This window comes from Aedes aegypti, chromosome 2 (assembly GCF_002204515.2).
Source record: "Aedes aegypti strain LVP_AGWG chromosome 2, AaegL5.0 Primary Assembly, whole genome shotgun sequence".
NCBI classification, from domain to species: domain Eukaryota; kingdom Metazoa; phylum Arthropoda; class Insecta; order Diptera; family Culicidae; genus Aedes; species Aedes aegypti.
The window spans coordinates 236,678,571-236,704,785 of NC_035108.1; positions in this window are offsets into that span (position 1 = coordinate 236,678,571).

The window sequence follows — 26,215 nt, forward strand, 5'->3', positions numbered from 1 at the left end:
CTATATTGTTTGATATACTTCTTTCCAAATAGCCAGACGTCCACTCTTCCCGTGAAGGGAATTGTGTGGTAAATGTCCTGTAAGGAAAGTTACAAGCAATTGTGAGATCACTTGGAGCAAGGACAATTTTGTCCCAATTCACCAAAAGTGGAAACAACGAAGTGTGTGTAGATCTACGATTCACTGGATTTTTCTCCAGTAGATCCAGTACCCATAAACGGTAAGAGCAAGAAAGTGCTTCTTGTTTAAGATATATGTGTAGTGGCGCAACGTCGAAAAGGGCCTCGAGCGCTGCTGTGGGAGTTGTAGAGAACGCACCAGACATCGCCATCAAGCACATCCTTTGGAGATGGCCCAATTTTGATTGGATTGTTCTCACTTCGCCCTTTTGCCACCACACAAGACATCCATATGCCAATATTGGTCGAACAACTGTTGTGTAAATCCATTTGATATATTTGGGTTTGAGGCCCCAAGTTTTACCAAAGGTTCGCCGGCATTGACCGAAGGCCATGCAAGCTTTTTTGACTCTGAAATCAATGTGAGGTGTCCATGAAAGTTTGGAATCTAGAATGACTCCGACATACTTTACTTGATCAGTCACATTAATCTCAGTGCCAAAAAGACGTAAAGGTCGAATTCCATCGCGGTTTCGTCTTTCCGTAAAAAGAACAATAGATGTTTTATTCGGGTTAACCGAAAGGCCATATTGGCGACACCAACTCTCGACTACCTGAAGAGCACTTTGCATCAGGTCGAATAGGGTGCTTATGCACATACCAACTATCAGAGCTAGATAGTCGTCGGCAAATCCATAAGTTGGAAAACCGCAATTATTGAGTTGCCTCAATAGCGTATCTGCTACGAGATTCCACAAAAGTGGTGACAAGACTCCCCCTTGGGGGCATCCGCAAACACTCAATTTTCGAATCGCTGATTGACGCAATGTCGAGAAGAGATGTCGGTTTTTGAGCATTTGATGAATCCAATTGGTAATCATTGTAGGTAGCCCATGGTTTCGTGCGGCTTCCAATATGGCATCGAAAGACACGTTATCAAAGGCACCCTCAATATCCAAGAAAACACCCAAGCACGATTGCTTCTGAGCGAATGCTTTCTCGATATCGTATACAACTTTGTGTAAAAGAGTCACAGTGGACTTTCCAGATTGGTAAGCATGTTGATTCACATGAAGAGGCATGTTTGCCAAATAAACATCACGGATGTGATGATCGATAATCCGTTCCAGACATTTCAGAAGAAAAGAGGTCAGACTGATTGGTCTAAAACTCTTCGCTTCCTCATACGACGCACGTCCTCCTTTTGGGATAAACTTTACAGTAATATCACGCCAGGATTTGGGAATGTACCCGGTAGCAAAACTGCTTACAAGTAGCTTTTTCAAAACATGTTTGATAAACTCAAATCCCTTTTGGAGCAGAACAGGATAAATCCCATCCGCTCCTGGAGATTTGAAAGGAGCAAAACTATTAAGTGCCCATTGAATCGATTCAGTAGTTACGATACTGCGAGCCGAGGCCAGAGACTCGTAACTACATGAAAAGACATTTGATTCATCCGTAGATGCTATGTCCACACATCCGGGGAAGTGTGTATTGAATAAACATTCTAAAACTTCTTCATCGGAAGAAGTAAAGTCACCATTAGGTAAGCGAATTTCGTTCACTTGGAAATCCTTAGATTTTGCAAGAATTTTGTTCAACCGACTGACTTCACTCAAACTGGAAACATTTGTACAAAGGTTTTTCCAGCCGGATCGTTCAGCAGAACGAAGAGCCTTCTTGTAAGCCTTGCGAGCTGACTTGAACGATTCTGATCCAGCTGAACGGCGTCTGTTCCAACTCCTTCTACATTGTTTCCTGAGTCTAGTCAGATCGGAATTCCACCATGGGGTCCCTCTTGTAGTCTTTACAGACCGCAGAGGACATGCTTCTTCAAAAGCTTCCATAATGTAGGATGTTGTAGTATCAACGGCATCATCCAGATCACTTGGATTTTCAATGGACGGAGAATATCCATGAAATTTGGTCGCAACCAATTCAATGTAGAGTTCCCAGTTTGTTGACCGGGGATTCCTAAAACGCAAAGTCTGCGCAGTTACATTTGAATGTTCAAAGAAGATGTAGCGATGATCAGATAATGATTCCTCATCTGATACATGCCAATTCGTCAACTCGTGACTGATTCTATTCGAGCAGAGCGTTATGTCTAACACTTCTTCTCTATTAGAAACCATGAAGGTTGGGCGATTGCCTATGTTAAGTAATCCAAGGTCTGTACTACTTAAGTATTCCATCAGACTGGAGCCTCTCAAATTGATATCCGAGCTGCCCCAGATGATGTGATGAGCATTGGCATCACTGCCCACAATCAGCGGAAGGCCTTTTGTTACGCAGTGTACGACAACTCGTTTGAAGTCATCCGTTGGGGATGGTTCATCATGTGGTAAATATACCGAACAATAGACGTATTTCCTGTTGAGGTCACCAACAGAAACATCGATTGTGACAGCACATACATCTCTGGTAGTTAACTCAGAAATGAGTGTAGCAACGATTGCTTTATTAACGAGCACGCATGCGCGGGGCATGGAGCGCGAGTTTGCCATTTCAAGCTTGCTAAAAGTAGCAAAAACTGGGTCCACAAGGTTACCTAGATAGAAGTTCCCTCTACGAAAGTAGGGTTCTTGAACTAGCGCCACTTGGGCTGCACCATTTTGCATGAGTCTGCAAAGATTGATCGTTGCTGTTCTTTTATGCTGAAGATTGATCTGAGCTAACCTAACCGTAGCCACTACCCAAACTAGGCAGGATTAAGCTTTTTGCAATCTCAGCACGAAAAAGACCAGCAACGAAAAAACCAGATCGGTATCTATTTAAAGTCGCCAAAGGCGAAAGAGCACAGAATACACTGTGTAAAACGCATAATGCGAATCCATATAGGTGATAATTTAAATTAAATGTCAACATATTCATAATCCCACCCTTATTAAGCCTCAAGATAGAGACTGAAGAAGGGCAGCCGATTATCTCGGAGAAACACAAGGTCACCTGCACCATTGCTCCGGGTAGCACAGGAAGGACTCAATACTGTGGAGGGCGCCCTGGTACCCCACAGGCTCCGTTTGCGGTTAGGTTTTATTTAGACCCCCCTAACCATTCATTCTTAGGCACGGTACGCATCACACCATAAATTAGGGGTCACCTGTGAGGTGGACTTTTACCACCGGAACAGGCAATCCGTAGTGTTAATTCTTAGCCAGTTGAAACAACCGCTACCGACACTACGCGGCTATCTAGGCTGCTCGGGAAAAGGAGGTTAATATTGATGATTAACTCCTGACGTGCCCAAGCAGCCACAGACACTGGGCGAGCTGAGGCACATGTCGCATGCATATAAGTGACTGTACGAGAGTGCTGATCTAAGCCTAACTTTCAACAACTGAAAGAGTAATGAAAATGAGATTAAATCCAGATACAACCTTCTGCAATTATGTTCATTAGGGTATAAACTAGTGTATTTGTCATTCTGGGCTTATTTGAACGCGAACAATTAGTATACGGAACGAAACAGTGACATAGGATCAATTATCAATATATTTGAGAATATCCCATACAAACTTCAAATCGAATGCGCCAGCTGGTGGAGCAACCAATTGAGTTGAAATTTTGAGAGAGCGTTTTTCTTACCCCAAGGTCGTTGAGTTTTACAACTTTTTTGTTTAAGGGCCAGTCTAATGGATAGGTACCGTAGGGAAATGGCGCGAGAAATTGGATTAGATGTTGAAGAGGGCATACCATATGAAACAGTATTACTTGAAACGTCCTTTCTTATGGCTAATGTCTCCCATGGAAACGGCTTGGTGTGTTGTTAGAATAACACTACCAAGACAGCCTAAGCAATTAGTTAGTAATTCTTGATGTTAACATTTCTTTACAAACAAAACTTGATATTGACAATGCTCTTGAAACTTTAACAAAATCCATTGCTGAAGCCAGGAGCATTGCAATTCCAAAATGTTTAATTGAAAAATTGTATTTTTAAAATTATTGTTCCCTAATTTAGTAAAACGTTTTTTTTATATTCGTTTTGCAGATCCTGCCATATAATTTTCAAAGTACGGTCGCGAGTGCGTTGAAATTGCCTTCTCCTCACGTTTTTAAGACGGATCATCGTCTACGGATTCAAATTTTACTTCATATTTTGGTATTGCAATGTCCCTGGCTTGAACAATGGAATTTGTTAAAGTTTCGAGAGCATTGTCAATACCAAGTTTTGTTTGTAAAGAAATGTTAACATCAAGATGACTATCTGTATATGTTTCATATATATTCCAATCAGCTCGAAAATAATTGAAAGAATTGATAGGATTGAGAATCGCTTCATGGGATATTTGAAATGTAACTGGTACATGATCAGAATCAAGATGACTGGAGTCGGTTAAAACCAAATCAATCGTAGAAAGGTTTCTAGATGAGGAAAAACATGTAGGGCTATCAGGGTATTGAATTGAAAAATATACTGAAGAGCACTCATCAAACAAAATTCTGCCGTTAGAATTGCTTATTATATATTATATACTATATATAATAAGTAAATTAAATTCATTAACTGTTCTAGAGTATCTAAAAAATGTTTAAAAAGTGCTTCCATCCAAGATCAAGATTCATACAAATTTTCAAATTTTTGTGTGGAAAATTGACCACAAGGGGTGAGAGAGATTCTGAAAATTAAAAACAATGCATATGCTGTCAAGTATATACAACATATAATATTTCACTGAACCATTCCATCATGACGGATGTTTGTCTAATTGAATATTTCCCTATTATTAAATCGCAATGCAGTGCTAGTTTTGTTGGAGCTCGATGCCATTAATTCTGGAAAGATACCATCATTCAGCGTTGGTCATTTGAGCAATCAATCATGTTCTGAAATATCATAATCAATTAATATTTAATCTCAGAAAATCAGCCTCTTGACGTGTAGGCAACAATTGTACGAATGAAACCTAACCGCTGGCAGTACTCTCCCTAGTTTCACTTCAAACGACCCCCCATTTGGCTGCGGCTCAGCTGGCGGCCTCATCAGTCAGCCCCTGCAAGCCATCATCTCACACCGAGAGCCATGACAGGGACAGGGCACCGTAGTCACGGTGTGTCTAAAACCGTTAATAAAAAAAAGAACTTTATTCGGCATCTACCATTCCATCGATGCGATGGAAATGCGGATAAAAGAGATTTCTGTTGTAATACCAGAAAGAAAGCTCTGCAGAGAATTCAAAATAAAATTTTGAAAATGATTCTGAAGCTTCCTCCCTTGTATAGTACCAATGAGTTACATAGAATATCCAATGTTGAAACATTGGAACAAATGTCAAATAAAATAATTAATAATTTCAGGCAAAAATCGTTACAATCTTCTATTGCCACGATTAATACGTTTTATGTTTAGGTTAAGTTAGTGTTAGTGTTAAGTAAATTCAAAGCGTTTTTATATTATAAGCAGGTGAAATCAACTCACCTGTAAAATATCTGAACTGCTACGGCAAACGAAATGTAATATATTGTTAACAAAATGTTAATAAAATCTTAAATTTGTTTTACCAAATTAGGATGATAGTGTTGTCTAATAACACAGAACACCTAGATAAAAAAATAAATGTAATGTTTGGAATGATAATAAAGAAATTAAAAAAAAAAGTTATTTGAAAATCATGGCACATCGCCATCGGTGAATCCTATGAATGTTGAGATTCATTCTCTCGCTTAATACGTAATGAGAGTGCGTTTGAGAAAGAAACTCTCACAGACGAAGAATTTTGATTAACTCAGGAGATTCATGGTTCCATTGAAATTGATAACATTCAACCAATGCAACCCTTAGCTATTCAATTATAATTGATGTACAGTACAGAAGCGTTGGTTCATAACTGTGGAGTATTGAAAACCATACCACAGTGAATCGAAGATAAGACGATTCCAAAACAAACACCAAAACGTAGGCTTTCACTAAGACACCATTCGTTTACCTCGCAGATAAATTGCTGTTATAGTTATTATTATTATTATTATTATTTATTATAGAGGTTTTAAGGCGAAGTAGGCCGTCATTGAAATTTGCATGCGTCGTTGATGATTGTTGCTAATTCATCTCACAATTTCGAATCAAAGAAAATCAGTTGGTTTTGCACTGACACAGCTGAAAAAGTATCAGCATACTTTATGCATGTTAGCGCGTACAGTGATACTTTTTCAAGTCGATTTTAACGTCCTCAAAGTATCCACAAGCCTGGAAAATTGTAAAAATAATTCCTATTAAGAAAAAGCCTAGAATAAATTGTTTGGAAAATTTAAGGCCAATAAGTATTCTTTGCGGTTTATCAAAAGTGTTTGAAAAAATTATGAAAAATCAAATTTCCCAATTTGTTGAATCATTTAATTTAATCAGTGAATTTCAATCTGGTTTTAGACCAGCGCATAGCACTACATCTGCGATTCTAAAATTAAATGACGATATTCTTAAGACTATTGATAGGAGAGGTGTAGCGTTTCTATTGATGATTGATTTTTCAAAAGCCTTTGATCGCGTCTCGCATGTTAAACTTGTCAATAAGCTAACCACTCAGTTTTACTTCTCATGCAATGCATCAAATTTAGTGCGATCTTATTTATCTGGTCGAACTCAAATTGTAAATATTAATAATACAGCTTCACAACCAATTCCTATTCTTTCCGGAGTGCCTCAAGGGTCAATATTAGGACCTCTTCTTTTTTCAATATTTATTAGTGATCTCCCATCCGTGTTACAATATTGCAGCGTCCTCATGTTTGCCGATGACGTTCAGATATATTTAAGTTCTGCAGAACTTTCTGTTGCCTCGATGTCTGAACTAATAAATTTGGATCTGAAACGTCTCATCACTTGGTCACAGGCAAACTTTCTTCCTATAAATGCAGACAAAACCAAAATTATGCTTATTTCAAGATCTAGATCGGAGCATGTTTTACCTAACATCTATTTGGGAGAAGATGTCATTGATTATGTGACGGAAGCTAATCTACTTGGTTTTGTCGTACAACAGAATCTTGAATGGGATTCTCATGTAAATTTCCAATGTAAGAAAATCTACATGGGCCTTCGGCAGCTTAGGCTATCTTCGAGCATGCTTAAATTTGAAACAAAAATGCAGCTGTTCAAGAGCCTTATTTTGCCTCATTTTATGTATGGGGCGGAACTTCTGTTAAATGCTTCGGCGAAGTCCTTGGATCGTTTGAGAGTAGCTCTCAATTGCTGTGTACGTTATGTATTCAATCTGAATGGTTACTCTAGAGTTAGCCATCTACAGTCACAGCTATTAGGTTGTCCTTTCTACGAGTTTGCTAAGCTTCGTTCCTGTTTGCTTTTAAATAAATTAGTTAGTAGATCTTCTCCAGCATATTTGTTTGAAAAGTTGAATCGCTTTCAAAGTGCAAGAACTCGTAACTTTCTCATTCCTAATTATAACACATCTCATTATGGTAACACCATATTTGTAAGAGGAATCGCTTACTGGAACCTGCTGCCAAATGAATTAAAGAATGTAAATTCCGTGGATATTTTCCGGCGAGACTGTATTGCGTGGTTTAATAGGAGGAATTAGAATTTTTGTTAGTGTAATGTTTAAGTTTTTTTTTTTTCATAATTAAGTAGTTGATGAATTCTGATGGACTCAACTTATGTAGTAATTTAAAAGGGGCAGCCCTTACTCTACAGATTTATGAATCAATAAATAAATAAATAAATAAAGATATAAACTATCAAGACTGAGTTTTATCACTTTGAAATGCAAGCTGAAAAATCATTATTGTTGCCAAAACGAATGACGGGCTACTTAGCCTTAACTAGTGTCATTCGCCTCTGGAATGCTGTTATAGTGTTTTGATCCATAATATGAGTCGATTTAATCCATAATAAGCATCCTCCCCTCTCACTGATCCACTTCCTTTGAAATTATTATCGAAATCGACACTTTTTGTTAAATAAAAGATCCATAACTGTGTGTTGACTGTATGTATCAAACGACACTTTGGTTGTTTAAAGGTAGAGAAAATAGAACATAATCGAACGTGAGCGGATAAAAGAGACAAAATTGTGGCTCGTTATATGATCGTTAAATTTTCTAAAGCCTGATATTGAAAACGTACAAGGAAATGCGACACTACTACTATTATATCATTGATGATTTCAATGCCTCTTCGAGTTACAGAGTGTTTCACATTAAATCTGTGATTCGTTTTCAGAATGAAGGAGAAAAATGTACAGAAAAAGAGATTCTTGTATTCCCAATCCGCAGCTTGTATATAGTCGTGATACACTGTTTTGTAGGACTTTTGTTCCAAACGCCTTCTCTAATTGCTTTGCCAGTTTTTGGTGCGGCAATCGTAAATAAAACTTGCTCCCCGGGAGAAGACGATCAAAATAGGAAGGGATTTAAAAATTAAATCTGTTCAACTGAGTTGTTAATTGATGTTGATAATTGTTGTTGTCTAATTCGGTATATCGGATGGCGGGACCCAGATAGCCGTAGCGTTAAGGTGACACATCTCGGAATCCAAACATGGCAGGCACAATGGCCGGCTTGTGCCCCTACTCACGATTTCAAAGGCACTAATCTGCAGAAATAATTATCGTACAAAGTCAATCTTCTTATTTTAAGCTTTCTGCCGATACACAAAGCTAAAATAGAAATGGCAGTGTAGTTTGATGCTTCTTTCGCGAGATTTGTGGCTTCAAAGTTTTGGTACATTATTGAATTTTGATTCCAAGCTGTTTCACCTTAAACACGTAGCTATTCAACGTGACGTGGTCGTAGGTTCAAATCCCGCTGGTTGAGGATCTTAAAGGAAATTATCTCGACTTTCCTGGGCATAAAGTATATTCGTACCTGCCGTTAACTTTTTCTCTTGCAATATATAGTTTTTATGTTTTTCGAAGCACAAATCCCACTGTTTCCGAACTTCTTTCATCGAACTTCGTCCGTGAACAAGCCAATTCCGAGCCTCAGCTTGCAATTTTAAGTACGGAGCGTCGTAATGTGCGAATTGAATGCTAGATGTTCCAGGCGTGCAGTACAAAGAGTCCATCTGCATTGATTTTTTAAGTCCTCGTCTTCCAACGCTTCCACAATCATTCTTTTGATGAATTTTCTACACGGTAGATAACGGGTGCCATCTTCACCAATATAGCTTGCCCGATAATACATTTACTGAAAATATAAGAAAACACACCGTTACAAGCTAACAATACTGAAAAATCACTTAAATTTGTTAACCTGTTCATCTTCTGGAAAAATTGAACAATTTTTGCGGTCTTTAAACTGTGAAACTTGCTGTCCAGACTCAGTTTCAGGTTTGATCCTTCTAGTAATATGTGTCTCACGAGCTGGCACTGACCACTTATTAGGACGGGTTGATCGAGCGGTGATGTCTGCTTGAAGGCGCCAAATAGATTCTCTGATCTCAATTGTCGCGAGGCAGACAGTTCTATTGCTTTGAAAACATTTTAGAGGCTTTCATCTACGAGAAGTATATTTGTATTTTATATGTGATTACTTGTTTTTTATATGGTATTATTCGTATTTTTTCAATAATATGTGATGACCATGTTCTTAACGATTGTTTTAAGAAGTACCATGCCGATTGAGTATTTCGTGAAAGATGCATAAGAATTAAACATTGATAGTTTTTTTTGAAGAAAACTTGAATAATAATGCATGCTGTTTCAAGGAATTATAATTTAAATTTTTTAAACAGGTATTGGTATCCTAGCTATCGATTGCAATTGATAGATTGTCAAAAGATTTACTTTGAATGGAACACAAGACTTGAGAACCAAACAGCGCTCCGCGTTGATAATCTATCCCAGTGGTCACCATCAGCATGCCATCATTTTGATTGCTTTTCAACGCGAACTCAACAGATTCTCCAGTCTTGTGCACCAGAAAATTCAAAGTTTGGCTTCGTTTTATAATCACCTTAATAGATTACAAAAATGGTTTCAGTTTGTAAAAATGGGTTTCGCTGAGAGATTTGAGACTATATTCAAGTTCTATATATTATAACTAGGCAATCAAATATAAGTGATGAACTATTCAAAACTACTTCAAATAGTGATTGTAGAACAGTTTGTTTGTAAACTTTTCGAAGTTCCTGAAGTTGCATCAATTTTAGGTATTCGTATATTAAGTCTCAAGTGTTCTCGATTCAAATGAATATAGCTTTGACATGAAGTGTTGTACTAATATTCTTTACTTTTGCATTTGTTTTGCTAAACTGATTAACATATATTATGTTATTTCGTTTGGTATGTAGTGGGTCCCGCACTATCAAAGATATCCCGTTTTACGGTACGTATTTAAAGCTTTGGGTTAAGGTGAAACATCTCGGAATCCAAAGATGGCCGCCACAATGGCCAACTTGTGCCCCTACTCATGTTTTCAAAAGCATTAAACTGGAGAAATAGGTGGCAAACGATTCTGATCTTCTTATTTTAAGTTTTCTGCTAGTGCACAAAGCCAAAAAAAAAGTGAACAGTTGGTGGATACATTCTTCGCGAGTTTCGTGTCTTTCAAGTTTAAGTGCAATCTTAGAAGTTGATTCCAAACTATTTTTCCTTAAAATCAATTAAGGGGACAGGATCCGTCATTAATTTGTGAATTATCATTATTATTTATCTTTATTAGGGAGATTTTCAGCCCTTTCTAATTTGTGAATTTTCAGAAGCAGTTTTTTCGTTTAAATTTATGATAGTTCACATGAAAATGTGTTCACTGTATTCTATTCTCCAACCGAAACACAGTGAACACATATTCGTCAAAAAAAATTCAGTTTTGAACAGAAAAACTGCTGTTGAGGTTTCGATGATGACGATGATTACGATGACGGAGCATTGAACGTTAACCTGATCTGAAACCATAATCCGATGTGCAGTCGCCCCACCGTTATGGATTTGTTAAATAGAGGATAATCGTCTTAATATATGCTCTAACTTTGCTCCCTTGTGCATGTTGGCTCAATGCTGTCGTAAGCTTCTAGAAGCCTTAAGGTGAAACAGTTTGGAATCAACTTTTAAGATTACACTGAAACTTCAAACGCACAAATCTCGCGATGAAAGCATCCAACAATAATATTCTTTTTATTTCAGCTTTGTGCACTAGCAGAAAGCTTAATATAAGAAGATCAGAAACGTTCGCCAACTATTTCTCCAGTTTTGTGCCCTTGAAATCGTGAGTAGAGGTACAAGTCGTCCATTTTGCCAGCCATCTTTGGATTCCGAGATGTTTCACCTTAAATGTTGTTGTAGTATTCCTTCTGCTATGAAATAATGGATCATTAAGGCCGCACGGGACGTCATCATAATCACCCTATCTATTTGAAGAAGCCTATCCCAAGAACCATACCATATATCGATGCGAAAAACATATCACTATGATTCTATATATGTAGTGTACAACGCAATAAATTTTCAGCTTCATCGGTTCACTAAAATTCGAGATTTGCTTCCACAAAGATTTGATGATAATTGTTAGAGTGAGACAAAACATAGGGAAAATAACACGGTCTCCCGTGTCCCCTTAAAATAACCAAAACGGCCACTATGAAATGCATAGATGGCGCCACCGTAGACATGAGTGCTTGACAGAACAGCAATGCTGTCACAATCTTAAATCCCATATACGGTGGCGCCGCTGCTTCCATGCGGTGAGTGCCAAATGAGTGATCAATTCAAAAAATATGAATTTCGAGAGATTCAAAAGAAATTAATAAAAGAGCAGAATACTTCCGAAATTTCTAGAACATTCCGCTGAAAAGCTGCTGTAGTGTTCTAACATTTTAACAACCTGTTGTATGGTTTTAAAATTTATATCGTAGTGCTCTATGAAATACTTCGGTGAAATATTTCAAAGCGTTACTGATTTTATATAGATAATGATAATTGCTATTACGAAACATCCGACTCTTTGTAGCCAACTGATTGCTCATGCTGATTTTGATTCTGATCATGTCCCTGTTACATTTCAAATATCCCATGAAGCGATTCTCAATCCTATCAGCTCCACTTTCAATTATTTTCGAGCCGACTGGAATATATATGAAACGTATATTGACTCTAATCTTGATGTTAATATTTCATTACAATCTAAACTTGATATTGACAATGCTCTTGAAATATGGTTGAAACAAGGTTAACTTGTTTTCATTGAAAGGTTAAAAGTATTTGGTCGGTGAAAATTTAAAAATACATTTTGTATGGGATAGTTTTGGCTGCAAAATTGGGTTTTCTTCGATTTAGATCCAATTTTTCCCGAAAGAATTATTTGAAACATTCATAGTGTGCAAGTTTTGTTGGGATACTTATCCTCGTTCAAAAGAACTGAGCTGAAGGAACTCCGATAATAGTCGAAATTTTGAAACCGTTCACGGGTTTTATCAATATTTCCTTAAGTGTTTAACTTGTGGTTAACTCATTAATGGGGACTTAAAACAAATATCGCTACGGAAACTCGCTCAGTTGTTCGAACTTCAAATTAAGGTCGGAAAATTACCTAATCAAAAGAATTCTGCAACAAACCCGAGATCAAGCGCTTATTTTTGGATATCTTAGAGGTAAACAATTCCGAATTAGTGGAGTAGCAGACCTCCTACCTTCTATAATAAGCTTCTTGTTCCAAGGAATCAAAATGTCTAATGCAATGGAGTCTGTTCACAGTTACAAAAAACGATTTTGAACCTTATAAGTAGTAGCAATAATTTGATACACTAAAGTACCGATGCATGGTCAAAATCGGTATCATTCAACCAGCATAGTGGCAGAACCTGATTAAGGAGCGCGCTTTTAAGAGTTTAATGATGACAAACTCTTTTCTCCAAAAGGTATATATAGCGTTATCTTTTTCTAACGAGGCTCTATGCAAAATGGTGAAGAATGATAACACAGCGCAACAAAAATGACATTTTTGCCTGTCTCAAGGATCAAATTTTGTGTCTCTAGAAAATTTTAGGTTGCTGAAACTAATGCCGTTCGAAATGTTCCAGCACGTCAGGATTTTTAGCTGCAGGTCGTCAAAGTTGTTTAAAAACTTGGTTTAATTGATGTTCACATGAAATTCAAAGTTTATCAAGTTTTTCGTGATCTAATCAATCAAGCATGCAAAATAAGCCTTCAACTTTCATTCAGATATAATTAGGTTGAAATAGCACGATTAAATTTCGATTTAATCGATTTTTTTCAAAATACTCAACAGTCTCCATCCAAAACTCTTCGTTTCTTTTATACGGCAAAATACAAAACTTTTCTAAACCATCAAAAAATTACTTTTGAGAATCAAAAATACTATGAACTTTGTTGATTAGTAATGTTATACACATGAAGTATGAGTTCTGAGGTAAATTGAGCAAATAAATTACCTTACAAGCTGGAAAACTTGCATGCAAGTTGGTTAAAATAGTTATATTTAGCATTTTCAACATCCAATATCTCAAAATCTAGACGTGCTATGATGTTTCTGGAAACAGCAATGGATTCAGCAACCCTTAATTAAGTAAATAGCGGTATTTTGGTGCTTGAGACAAAACCGTGTTCCGCAGTGTGATTGTATAAAAAACGACTACTTCATTATTTTTCAATAGTAATGGAGTAGAACGACATGCACTAACCAAAGGACACGGGTATACCACAAAAGATCACAGAAAACCGGTCGCAGTGGTTCATCCCGAACAGAAACAGACCTCGTTTTGTTTTTCTAAATGTGTTTATTACAATTTATTTATAATACAGTCGAAGCTTGTTATAGCGACATCGCAAGGGACCGTCGTAATAGAGAAAAGTCACTATAGAAAACAGCTATAACATCGATATACTTTTCAGGGGACCGAAAAATGTCGCTATAGAGAGCTTTTGTCGGTATAAAAGTTGTCGTTATAACGAGCTTCGACTGTACTTTTTTTTTCAATAATTTTATGCATAAAATAAGCGGCGAAAATTGGAACATTTCGTGTGAAATGTTTCCCATACAAAGTAGAGTGTCCGGAATTGAAAGCTGTCCGTAATATGAATCAAAACGGTACTCGGTAATTCGTACATTCTCTTGATTTGATTGTCAGAGCACTGAAACTACTATTCTATCGAACACATTTGGAATTCGATACATCCATATTCTACTGAGCTCTTTTCCATTAATGCGAGATGTTTATAATTTTGTATTAATATTGTCATGGTTTTGCTTAAACATTTCGATTTTTACTATGAGCTCTAACTGAAATCCACAGAATTTGTTTAAATATTGCGATTTTTACTAAAAGCTTGCAATTTAGCAAAATGTTGACCTAAATCTACAGAATTAAAAAAAAATATATATTTATCTTCATCTCCAAATAACTAGCCCAAGAAGCTAGATTGTTTAGGTCTTTGCAAGATTTCCGGTCGAGGACTGTTTGCAGAGACTATATTACTATCTGCAAGTTGTCTAAGCGTGCATAGTTCTCCCAAACTCCCAAACTTCTCCCAAACACGATTTTTTGTAAGCGTGAAATTATCCCTTCAAAATGGAACCTGGAATCTGCAAATCATTATAACTTCTGTTTCCCTCCATGAAATATTTTCATATTCATGGAGAGGATACTAGGACACTTTCTTTTCCGAATGGGATGTGAACAAATGATGGCCATATTTTTCCTTTTATAACGGGTTTAAACGCACCTTGCCGTCAGTCAAGCCTGGCCACTCAAACTCCAGTAAGCGAGTCAACAGCAATCACTTCAACGATTCGTTAACGTCGAAACAAGCTCTTTCGTGAATAGATGAAGCTTTTTTTTTGTTTGACTTTGTTTATTACATACCTTTCTGACCTCACGTTCTTTTTAATTCATTTTTCATTTTCCACAGCTTGGCAGGTCTCCGGCACTTCTGAGCGCCCACATGGAATCCATCGCTTCATCAAAGGCCAACCTCAAGCTGATGACCGGTCACCTAGACCCGTATGCCATGGCACAGGCACAAAGTTTCCCTCCCAAATAGCACTCTCGATGATTTGTTCCATGATGCCAAAAAGGCTCGGCACTGTACAAGGCACCGAACAACAACAGTTTGACAGCTCGCGTTTCATTAATTTAGATATTATTAATGCTCGCTAATAAAGTATGATCGTTAACAAAGAGGCTTTCAGTCATTTATTATACTTATGAAATATTGCTCTGAGCATGATTGATTGCGCACCTATACCCTGGTGATAAATCACTCGCTGAAAATGGAATGGCGACGTCGGAGCGATGCTTTTTTGCAGTGCTGGCTTCAGCTTCTCTTCCAATCCACTGATGGTGTTGGGTCTGGACTCTGTCATGTAACAAAATGTCCACATTTTATGTCTTTGCTGATATTTATCTGAGATTTGTGTATAGGGAAACAGAAACTATGCTGCGAGAAACTGAAACGTCTTTTATTATGAAATATAGAAATAGGTGCAGCATTCTTAAGTTTAAACAAAAGTTACTTGAGCTTGCTAAACAAATGGACAACAAATCTATGTATCATGATTAGGAATTACGCTTCGTACGGTAAAAATTATCACGTTGATATTAACAGTTCTGCTCTAGTATATGCACTACCGTTAAGTTTTGACAATTTCAATGGAATAGCTCTGAAATATAACGTTACATCTCATCAGCTTACATCCAGTGTATAATTTCGAGAATTCTAAATATTATGAGGTCAATAACGGCGCAGGTTACGTCCTTACGGTCATCGGAGAAGGGAAGGAATGTTAGTGTGACACAATCTGGATTCACCTTGGTAAGTGATGAGATTCGTGTAACCTCAATTTAAAAAGTTGTCTACTTACATAGTTTTCTTCTGTTCTATTGTTTTGAACAAAATATGTTGTCACCTCTGATGACGAACCATCAACAAAACGAACAATACATTTATCGAATTATTTTCGCGAATCCGGTTAGACGTGAATATATCATGGATCGCTTCACCAACTAAAGGTGACTCCCAGATCTTTACCTTATCCCACTAACCCAATATCCTGTTCATGACAACTGTGGAGATGCAGAAGATTCCTCGGTCTACAGTAACAATGGTTGTCTAACTAACATTCTTTCCCATCTTTCGTTATTGACTTTCAAAGTTTGAGCTCTCGATATGTGCACATTGAGGAATGGTAAGCTAATCCCTAGCCCCATTCATTCAATCTCTGTGCAACTTCGATTGCTCTGGTCAATCACGGAATAGCAACTATGATGTGTACGTTCATGCTCATGCTCATGCTTTGGTAAGTGATTCGATGCATTCATTCGAAATAGTCCTCTATTTTTTTGTTTTTTTTTTGTTTTTCGAGGGGGGAGCCTGCAAACAGATTCCCTGAGAAGGTAACTCAGGGAATGCGGGGAGGACGCAACGACGACACACAAAAACCAGCCCTTTCACTGTACTTGAGCAATACTTTTTGAATTACTCGAGTGGTGTACAGCGCATCGACATGACACTCATCTCCCCGGAACCACCTTACGGTTTTTCTTCGGGGAGGCGCCAGTGCATATAACACAACACATTAGAGTGGTTCAAAAAAACGTTTTTGCTCCATACCGCTCATTCGATTCTAGATCAAATTCTGGGTATCCTCCCAAAATTTGAACTCATTTGGATGAAAACTGAAACTACACAAACCCCTTAAAGTTTATATGGGAATTACTAAGGGAAAAGCAAGCAATTCATTCAATCGGTCATAATGTTTGCGCATGTGCTCTTGGAGATTAGAACTATGTTGATACGGTGAGATAAAATAATCAGCTACAACTTTGCCGAAGACCGTTTTTAAATCGGACGCCCCGGTAATTAGTTTTTGATTTTTGAATGAGATGTAAAACTTTGGTTATAATTATTGGGCTGATCTGCAGGCATCACTGGATATATGCAGTAAAACATAGTAGCCATGATTTGTGCGTGCTATCTTTCGCGCCAGGTGCAGTAATGTTGCCTGTTCAGAAGTTAAATAAGCACTGCTGAGGAATTTGCGAGTGGATATAAATCAACAACTAATTACTGAGTCGTCCGATTTGAAAACGGTCTTCGGCAAAGTTGTAGCTGATGAATGTATCTCACAGTATCAACGTAGTTCCAATCCCCAAGCGCACATGGGCAAACACTATGACCGATTGAACGAATTGGTTACTTTTCTCATAGTAATTCCCATATAAACTTTAAAGGGTTTGTGCAGTCTCAGTTTTCATCCATATGAGCTCAAATTTTGGGAGGACACTCAGAATTTGGTCTAGAATTGAATGAGCGGTGTGGAGCAAAAATGATTTTTTGAACCACTCTAACAACACATGTAGCAGAAGTAGCCTGGGCTAACTGCTTCTTCTGCCCGACTTAAACAATGTTACAAGGGATCAGCCTCGGCAGGGCTAATTAAATAAAAAAAAAAAAATTAAAAGCGTTTAAGCGTAGGGGAGCAAACATTTCACAATTTGTATCACTCTAATCCGCACACAGTCTCTCTATAATATTGTCGGGGGACGTGTCTCCTCCGCATGTAGTGAGCATGCGACCTCTCACAACAATGAAACGGAGGCAATCGAACACGACATGCTCCGCTGTTTCCTCCACACCAGCTCAATTGGGGCACGCAGGAAATTCTGAGTGCCCGAACCAATGCAGGTACTGTCTATAGCAACCGTGTCCTGACAGAAACTTCGTCAGGTGGAAGTTCACGTCCCCATGGTTTCTTCCATACCAATCTGACACATTTGGACTCCTCTGTTTTTTCTTATTCCCAACTCGTAGCGAGGGGTTCCTGTTGCCTCGCGCCTGTGGTTCCTGTGGATGCACTGCCTGGTTAGGGTTATCCCATGGCTCCTTTATCTTTACTTTCTTGGCCTTAGGCTTGGTGTTGGCCTTTCCTTTGTTGCCATGTCCCTTGATCGCGGAGCTTGACTCGTGCCAACATTTTCGCTCTGGAGGAAAATAGTCCTCTATAAGATTTATAAAACGTCGGAACGTTTTGTGTTCAACCATCCAAAGTTTTTTTTTATAATTACAAAATAAAAGTAAAGATATGTGTCCTTCGTCGACGCTTGGAGTGTTGAACCAATCATTGTTTTTAAAAGAAATATATAAATAATACATTCAAACCGTTTTCACGATTGACATCATTCAGTAGAAATAAAAGCAGGAAACGAGCACACCTATTAATAATCCACCGTTGACAGGGCAGCTCCAAATTACTTCAATTTCATCACCAGCACTGTTCAAGTTGTGATAAACTGTTATTGCGGCATAAGATTGTTGTAATAACAATTTAGGAGAGGACAATGTCTTTGCTGTAGCGTGTTGGTTGACAATTGATTTACAGAACAAAACAAACAGAAATATTTCAAAGATACTTTGAGCTGATAATTTTCACTAAATGGATGGTCACCAGTCATGGCGGGGCAAAAGTTCGAATTAGTGGGGCTTAAGTTCGACTTACTTACTTACTTTTGCTGGCTCTACGTCCTTCAAGACATGATCTGCGCCACAATGTTACGCCAATTAACTCGGTCCATGGCTACCAACCTCCAATTTCTCGATCGCCCCACACTTCCAAGATCCTGCTCCACTTGGTCAAACCACCTAGCTCGTTGCGCTCCCCTTCGTCTTGTACCGGCCGGATTTGAGGTGAACACCATTTTTGCGGAATTATTGTCCGGCATTCTCAAAACGTGTCCCACCCATCGTACCCTTCCAGCTTTGGCGACGTTCTGGATACTGGGTTCACCGTAGAGTTGCGCAAGCTCGTGGTTCATTCTTCTCCTCCATACGCCGTTCTCACATACTTCGCCGAAGATCGTCCTAAGCATACGTTGTTCAAAAACTCCTAGCGCTTGCAGGTCCTCTTCGAGCATTGTCCACGTCTCATGCCCGTAGAGGACTACCGGTCTTATCAGCGTCATGTACATGGTACACTTAGTACGGAAGTGAAGTTTACTAGACCGCAAGGTCTTGTGGAGTCCGTAGTAAGCACGACTTCCGGCAATGATACGTCTTCGAATTTCTCTGCTGCAGTTGTTATCCGACGTTATCAATGATCCGAGGTAGACAAATTCGTCCACCACCTCGAACTCATCCCCGTCGATCGTCACGCGTCTGCCTATGCGAGCTCTATCGCGCTCGGTTCCTACAGCCAGCAGATATTTCGTTTTCGACGTATTTACCTTCAATCCAACCCGATCTGCTTCACGTTTCAACCTGGTGTACTGTTCAGCAACCACCTGGAACGTTCTTCCGACAATGTCCACGTCGTCAGCGAAACAAATGAACTGGCTGGATTTATTGAAGATCGGGCCCCGCATGTTGAAGCCCGCCCGTTTCATAACACCCTCTAGCGCAATATTGAACAGGAGGCAGGAAAGACCATCGCCTTGTCGAAGTCCTTTGCGTGTTTCAAACGGATCCGACAATGCACCCGATATCTTCACACAGCACTGTACACTATCCATCGTTGCTTTGATCAGTCTAGTTAGTTTCCCGGAAGAACCATTCTCGTCCATAATCTTCCATAGCTCTTCGCGGTCGATGGTATCATAGGCCGTTTTGAAATTGATGAATAGGTGGTGCGTAGGGACTTGATATTCGCGACATTTTTGGAGGATCTGCCGCAACATAAAGATTTGGTCTGTTGTCGATCGCCCATCCACAAAACCGGCTTGATAACTTCCAACAAATCTGCTTGCCAGTGGCGATAGACGGCGGAAGATGATCTGGGAAAGCACTTTATAGGCTGCGTTAAGAATGGAGATCGCTCGATAGTTCTCACATTCTAACTTGTCACCCTTTTTGTATATTGGGTATATTATTCCCTCCTTCCACTCCTCCGGTAGCTGTTCTGTATCCCAGATCATGGCTATCAATCGGTGCAGAAAAGTTGCCAACCTGTCCGGGCCCATTTTAATAAGTTCCGTTTGAATGCATCCTTAACTTCACCTATTGTGGGAGTTGACACGTCTCCCTCATCCGCCGTACTGATGAAGCCATTCCTCGTACTGTCCTGATCTTCCTCCTCTGCGCCGTTTAGGTGTTCATCGTAGTGTTGCTTCCACCTTTCAATCACCTCACGTACGTCCGTCAAGATACCTCCATCCTTATCCCGGCACATTTCGGCTCGCGGCACAAAGCCTTTGTGGGATGCATTGAGTTTCTTGTAGAACTTACGCATTTCTTGAGAACGATACAACTGCTCCATCTCTTCGCACTCCAACTCTTCCAGGCGGCGCTTTTTATCCCGGAATAGATGGGTTTGCTGTCTTCGCTTCTGTTTGTATCGTTCCACGTTTTGACGGGTGCCTTGCTGCAGCATCATCACCCGCGCTGCATTCTTCTCGTCCAAAACCGTCTGACACTCCTTGTCGAACCAACCGTTCCGTCGATATCCTTCCACGAACCCAATGGCACCTTCCGCTGCGTTGTCAATGGCTGCTTTGACACTACTTCAGCAGTCCTCAAGAGGGGCTTCGGTGAGCTCTCCCTCTTCTGGCAACACTGCCTCAAGGCTTTGCGCGTATTCAGTTGCGACTTCGGGCTTGAGTCGTTCCAGATTGTACCGTGGCGGGCGTCGGTACCGAATGTTGTTCACAACGGATAGTCGTTGGCGCACTTTAACCGTCACAAGGTAGTGGTCCGAATCGATGTTTGCGCTGCGATAGGTTCTGACGTCGATAATGTCCGAGAAGTGTCTTCCATCAATCAAAACGTGGTCGATTTGCGATTCAGTCTGTTGGGGTGATCTCCAGGTGTACCGATACGGGAGGCTGTGCTAGAAATAGGTACTACGTATAGCCATGCTCTTGGAAGCGGCGAAATCAATCAGTCTAAGGCCGTTTTCGTTCGTATGCTGGTGAGCGCTGAACTTCGTATAATCGGCGGCTTAACTTCGACCCATATACAGTGAATCAAATTGTCATCAAAATAGACGGAAAACAAACAACAAAGCAAGCTCGCTCACAACCGTTTGTCGCAACTGTTGCGGATAAGGACACAATCAAAAGCAAAATTGTCATTACAATCACAGAGCGCAACATTGCTGCAACCTTTTCAACACGCGATTTATTAGTTGTTTTAAACACAAAACCAAATTTGTTTCATGGATGCTGTTTGATAATGTGTCAATGTTTCCCAACACGGAGAAAGTTCTCGAAAATTGCAATGCGAAGCTCAGAAAATCACTGCGCACATGGTGATCGATCTTTGTCATATTCTGTTCAAGTGCTGATAAACTGGTGTTGCGGAATAAAATTGTTGCAACAAGAATAGGAGGTGACAATATCTTTGTTGCTGCGTGTTGGGTGCCAATTGATTCACTGCCCATATATGAATTCACGGAAAAACTTATAGATTTATAAAAATGTAAGTACATGTAGTATATCCAGACAACCAGTATGTACGTATAACGAAATCACCTTTTGCGTTATGCGATGCTTATATGTGCAAAGTTTCACGTGTAAGAATCGCAAAAAGGCCTTATGCGTACAAAAGTGAAGGCGATATACGTGCATATTTTATATGATAATAAATAACATGCAATGCGAGTGTAAAGATTTTCTTGCGAATTAATCTGTACTGTTAAGCGACTTAATTTATGATAACAAAATTGATTTGACAGCTACTACGGATTCATCCGACTTACTTTGTAAGAGTATACAGGACGAAACAAAATGCACATATAAACTCACAAAATAGCGTTTAATGCGAGGAAATTCATCGATCAAACGATTTCATCCACAATGTAGTGCGGGAGTGATGCGTTTTGTACAAATAAACGACTTTGTTCGTACACTGCTGTGCGAATGCTGGTTGTCTGGATTGTTAAATTTCATGGAATAAAGCTGAAACTTACAAAAAGAAATCTATTTCTGTTCCGTTTTTCCCTTTTAAATTGTCAACTTTCCCTTATGCAAACTTATTTATTTATTTTGTACAATTCATTAGAATAACAGAAATTAACACTTGTCGTGTCCATACAATTTATTATTCAAGCAATTTTTGACGATTAATTGGCTATTGAATGGTTTCATTTGCCGCTGCTTTCTCCCACGGCTCGTTATCTCAATCAATATCTTCCTCCTGATGACTTCAACAGCTGATGCACTCACGTAGTTTAATCAGCCCGTTCCTCTCCCCGGGATGTTATAATGCTCATTAATTTCGACCGAAGCCGAACAGCTCTTCAAGACATTTTCAAAATGTTGTTACATGCTACCAGCGTAATAATATATATGTCTTCCCGACAGCGGGTTTTATTTATCTTGTGCTCTTCTCACGCCACGGAGCGCCTCATTTCGAATATTTTGAATCTCTCTTATTAATGGACATAAATTTCTCGACAACCGCGCGCGGGGAACCACTTTTTTAGGGATCATTTCCCGCGCCAGAAGAGCGATGCCAAGTGCCCGAGAAGAGAGAAAACACCAGCTTTGGGGCAGAAATTTATGACACAAAATAAAATGAACAGCCGTTTAAAAATCGTTAGAGGGGATCAAAAATCACCATAAATTAATTTTCTCCGTAATGGTGCAGCGTATATTTCTTCGTTTTATGATCTCGAAACAACTGCCACCAACAAAAAGCAGGTTGCGCGTTGAAAGTTAGATGTGTGACAAATAAGCTTTGAGGGTCAAAACGTACGTTGAATTTAAGTTGGTTCGAAAAGATAAAACATCGAATGAATATTGAACTTGTTTATTCTAAATCGCTAAATAGAATTTAAATCTTCGATTTTTAAGTTTGATAAAATGGGGAATACTATGTTATGAACTGCTGAAAAAAACATCCTTATTAAAAGATATGCTATGAAACTAAAACATTGAATTAGCTCTACTGTAACTATACTGTTAGTTCTAGAGTGACCATATGACAATTTGAAGAAGTGTAATTAGCACTAATCAACTTTGATAAAGAGGACATTGAAATCAAACTCAAGCACATTACAATAAAAAAGATACACCTGTATTATCAAAAATGCATAGAAAGAATTGATAATATATTTTTAAACAAATTTGTTTGTTTCGTCAAGCATGAGGGATGGTACACAAATTATGTCACGCTAAATTTGAACTTTTTCGAGGTCGAAATACGCGTATCTGTCATAGGAAACAAACTCTAGCGGAATTAAATGGTATAGTATTTAATTCGTTCATTGTCATTTATTTCCATTTATTCTACTAAACAGCTAGAAGATTTCTTATGATATTTTACGCTGCAGCCTTTCTTCATAAGATATTTGCATCGCGTAGTGCTACCTCATTCCTGTCTACACTCTCCCACGAAATTGTTGTAGACAGGTGTATGTCGGGTGCACCAACCGATGACGACCGATGTAAAGGATTGTTTCTGGGTGGTGCCCATTTGTATTCTGTTCCTCAGCGTCAGACGTCACTCTGCGCGCAAACCGATCAACAGTGATAAATCGGAATGAAAAATAATGTACGAAACGAAGTCATGCAAATTAAATAAATATGTCAAACACGTTGTTAGGTCGTTATCAGCAAAAATATAAATCGCTGTAGGGATACCATGCTTCAGTCTCGCTGACGTTCTGACAGGCCTCGAAAGCAATGAATCATTTCATTTTTGCCGTCTGTCGCTGTCAGAATGGATCAGCATAGAGTTTTGAGCTCACATGATTTCTGTGTTTCTGAGTTTTCCTTTTTGCTACTGGCAGTTACCAATATGTTTCGGTATCATTGAGCATGGTACAAACGTTTCAGTGGCATAGCTAGGATGTTCAGACCCAGTGTAAAGTCAAATTTGGGGCCACCAAAATAGGAGTATGCGTCGGTACGTCAACATGCAACAAACAATCGCTGTTCAAGCACTAACTACTAGGTACCGTAAAACGGGGTAATTTAATTTATTTATGACAGAATGCATAAATATTTAAGTCTCAAAGAATTACAATTTATATTTTTAAAACAAGTACTGACATCCCTGCTATCGATTGCACTTGATAGATTGCCAAAAGATTATTATTATTTTGAGTAGATATATAATTTTTCATATAATCGAAAGTCAGTTTTCTGTTTTGGGGTAACTTTGATAATGGAGTATAAATCGAACAAAATTGAATGAATTATGGAACATTTATAGAGCGTTGCATACCTCTAGGCGTTTAACACTATATGGAAATCTGACTTAGATTACAAAAATGGTCCCAGTTTGTAAAAATGGTTTTCGCTAAGTGATTTGAGACCGAATTCATGTTCTACTATAACAGGCTTTCAAGGATAAGTGACGAACTCATTATGACTTCATCAAATAGTGATCATAGAATAGATTGTTTGTAAGCGTAGGAAAAGTGCTAAAATCTTATAAATTTTTAATGTTTGCATATAAATCCTCAAATGCACTTGACTCCAACGAAAATTGCTATGACATGAAGTATCATACTAATATTCTTTACTTTTGCATTCGCTTTGTTTAACTGATTAACAGAAACTTCGTTATTTCAATTAATATGTTGTGGGTCTCGCACTATCAAAGTTACCCGCATTATCAAAGTTATCCCGTTTTACGGTAATTAAAATCATAATAGTAAAAGAATGATTACAATCACCTTAACAGCGATTGTTGATTGTATGTTGGCTTTTCTTAATTAAAAGTATAAAACTTCTTCTTCTTTTCCTTGGCATTACGTCCCCACTGGGACAGAGCCTGCTTCTCATCTTAGTGTTCTTATAAGCACTTCCACAATTATTAACTGAGAATTTTCTTTGGCAAAGTTGTTATTTTCGCATTCGTATATCGTGTGACAGGTACGATGATACTCTATGCCCAGGGAAGTCAAGGAAATTCTTTACGAAAAGATCCTGCAACGACCGGGAATCGAACCCAGACACCATCACCGTGGCTTTGCTTTGTAGCCGCTGACTCTAACCACACGACTAAGGAAGGCCCCAAACTTATGTTTATGTATTGGACAAAGTGGTAATAAACTTTCTGTCTGGGCAAATAAAAGTTACGGTGTCTGTGCTGATTATATTTTTTTCTGCAGTGTTGGGAAGAAAGTTTTATTGAGTTTTATAAAAATAATTAAGTTAAAAAAAATATATATAAATTTAAAAAGTATTTATCACAGGAAGGCGGACGGGTTAATTGTGGAAAAAGTTATCGACCTTGCAAAATTGCAAAGTTTAGGATTTTGGACGCTTGTATCTCAGAAACAGTACTATTCAAAATTATACTTTTAGATTCTATACCAATACCCGGAATACCATTACCCGGAATGTAATTTACTGGAAGACCACTTACCGGAATGTACCATTACCCGGAAAAACCACTTACCGGAATGCACCATTACCCGGAAAACCAAACTGCTATGGACCAAATATGTTGTTCTTCTTACCGGCGTCACGACTCAACAACTGGGACGAAGCCTGCTTCTAAGCTGTTCTAGGAGCATTTCTACAGTTATTAGTTGAGAATCAACTGACCATTTTTGCACTCGTTTATAGTTTAAAGAGTATATAAGTAGTATATCGAGAGTAGGGACACAATTTGCAATTGTGGCGTCCATCTTTGGATTCCGAGATGTTGCACCTCAATAGATCTACTTTTGCTTTGAGTTTTCTTGATTTTGCTATTTTTCTTCGAATTTCATACCTCTGAATGTCTGTACCCCGAATTCAGTGCTAGGGTAATGAACTAGAAAAAAAAAAAACAATAAGCAATCATAAGAGGAAGATATTTGGTCATTCTCGACTAAACACATATTGCCTAAAATGCCGAGATCGGTGGAACTCGAAAGAACCGCCTACTTATAAAGAAGGGTTAATATCAGATGACCCGAAATGGGTCATTCTAGGAAAAGGTATATTTGCAAAAAACGACATTCGGTGAATTGATGAGATAAGATAAGTTGAAAAAACAGCTTATTTTTACAAGAAGGGTGAATCATATATGAAATGCAAATATTTGAGGATGGTGCATATTGACAAGATCAAGTATGAAGATATCTTTTACTCCTCTTCGATGCTTATGTTAAGAATTATTGCATATTTGATAAATGTAACACCGAAGTCATTTTTGAAAATATCGCCTATTGAAAAAGGTATGGTGCTTTTGAGTAAATAGAAGATCTCTGCAATTAAAAATCTACTTAAGTTAAAACAGTTTAGAATAT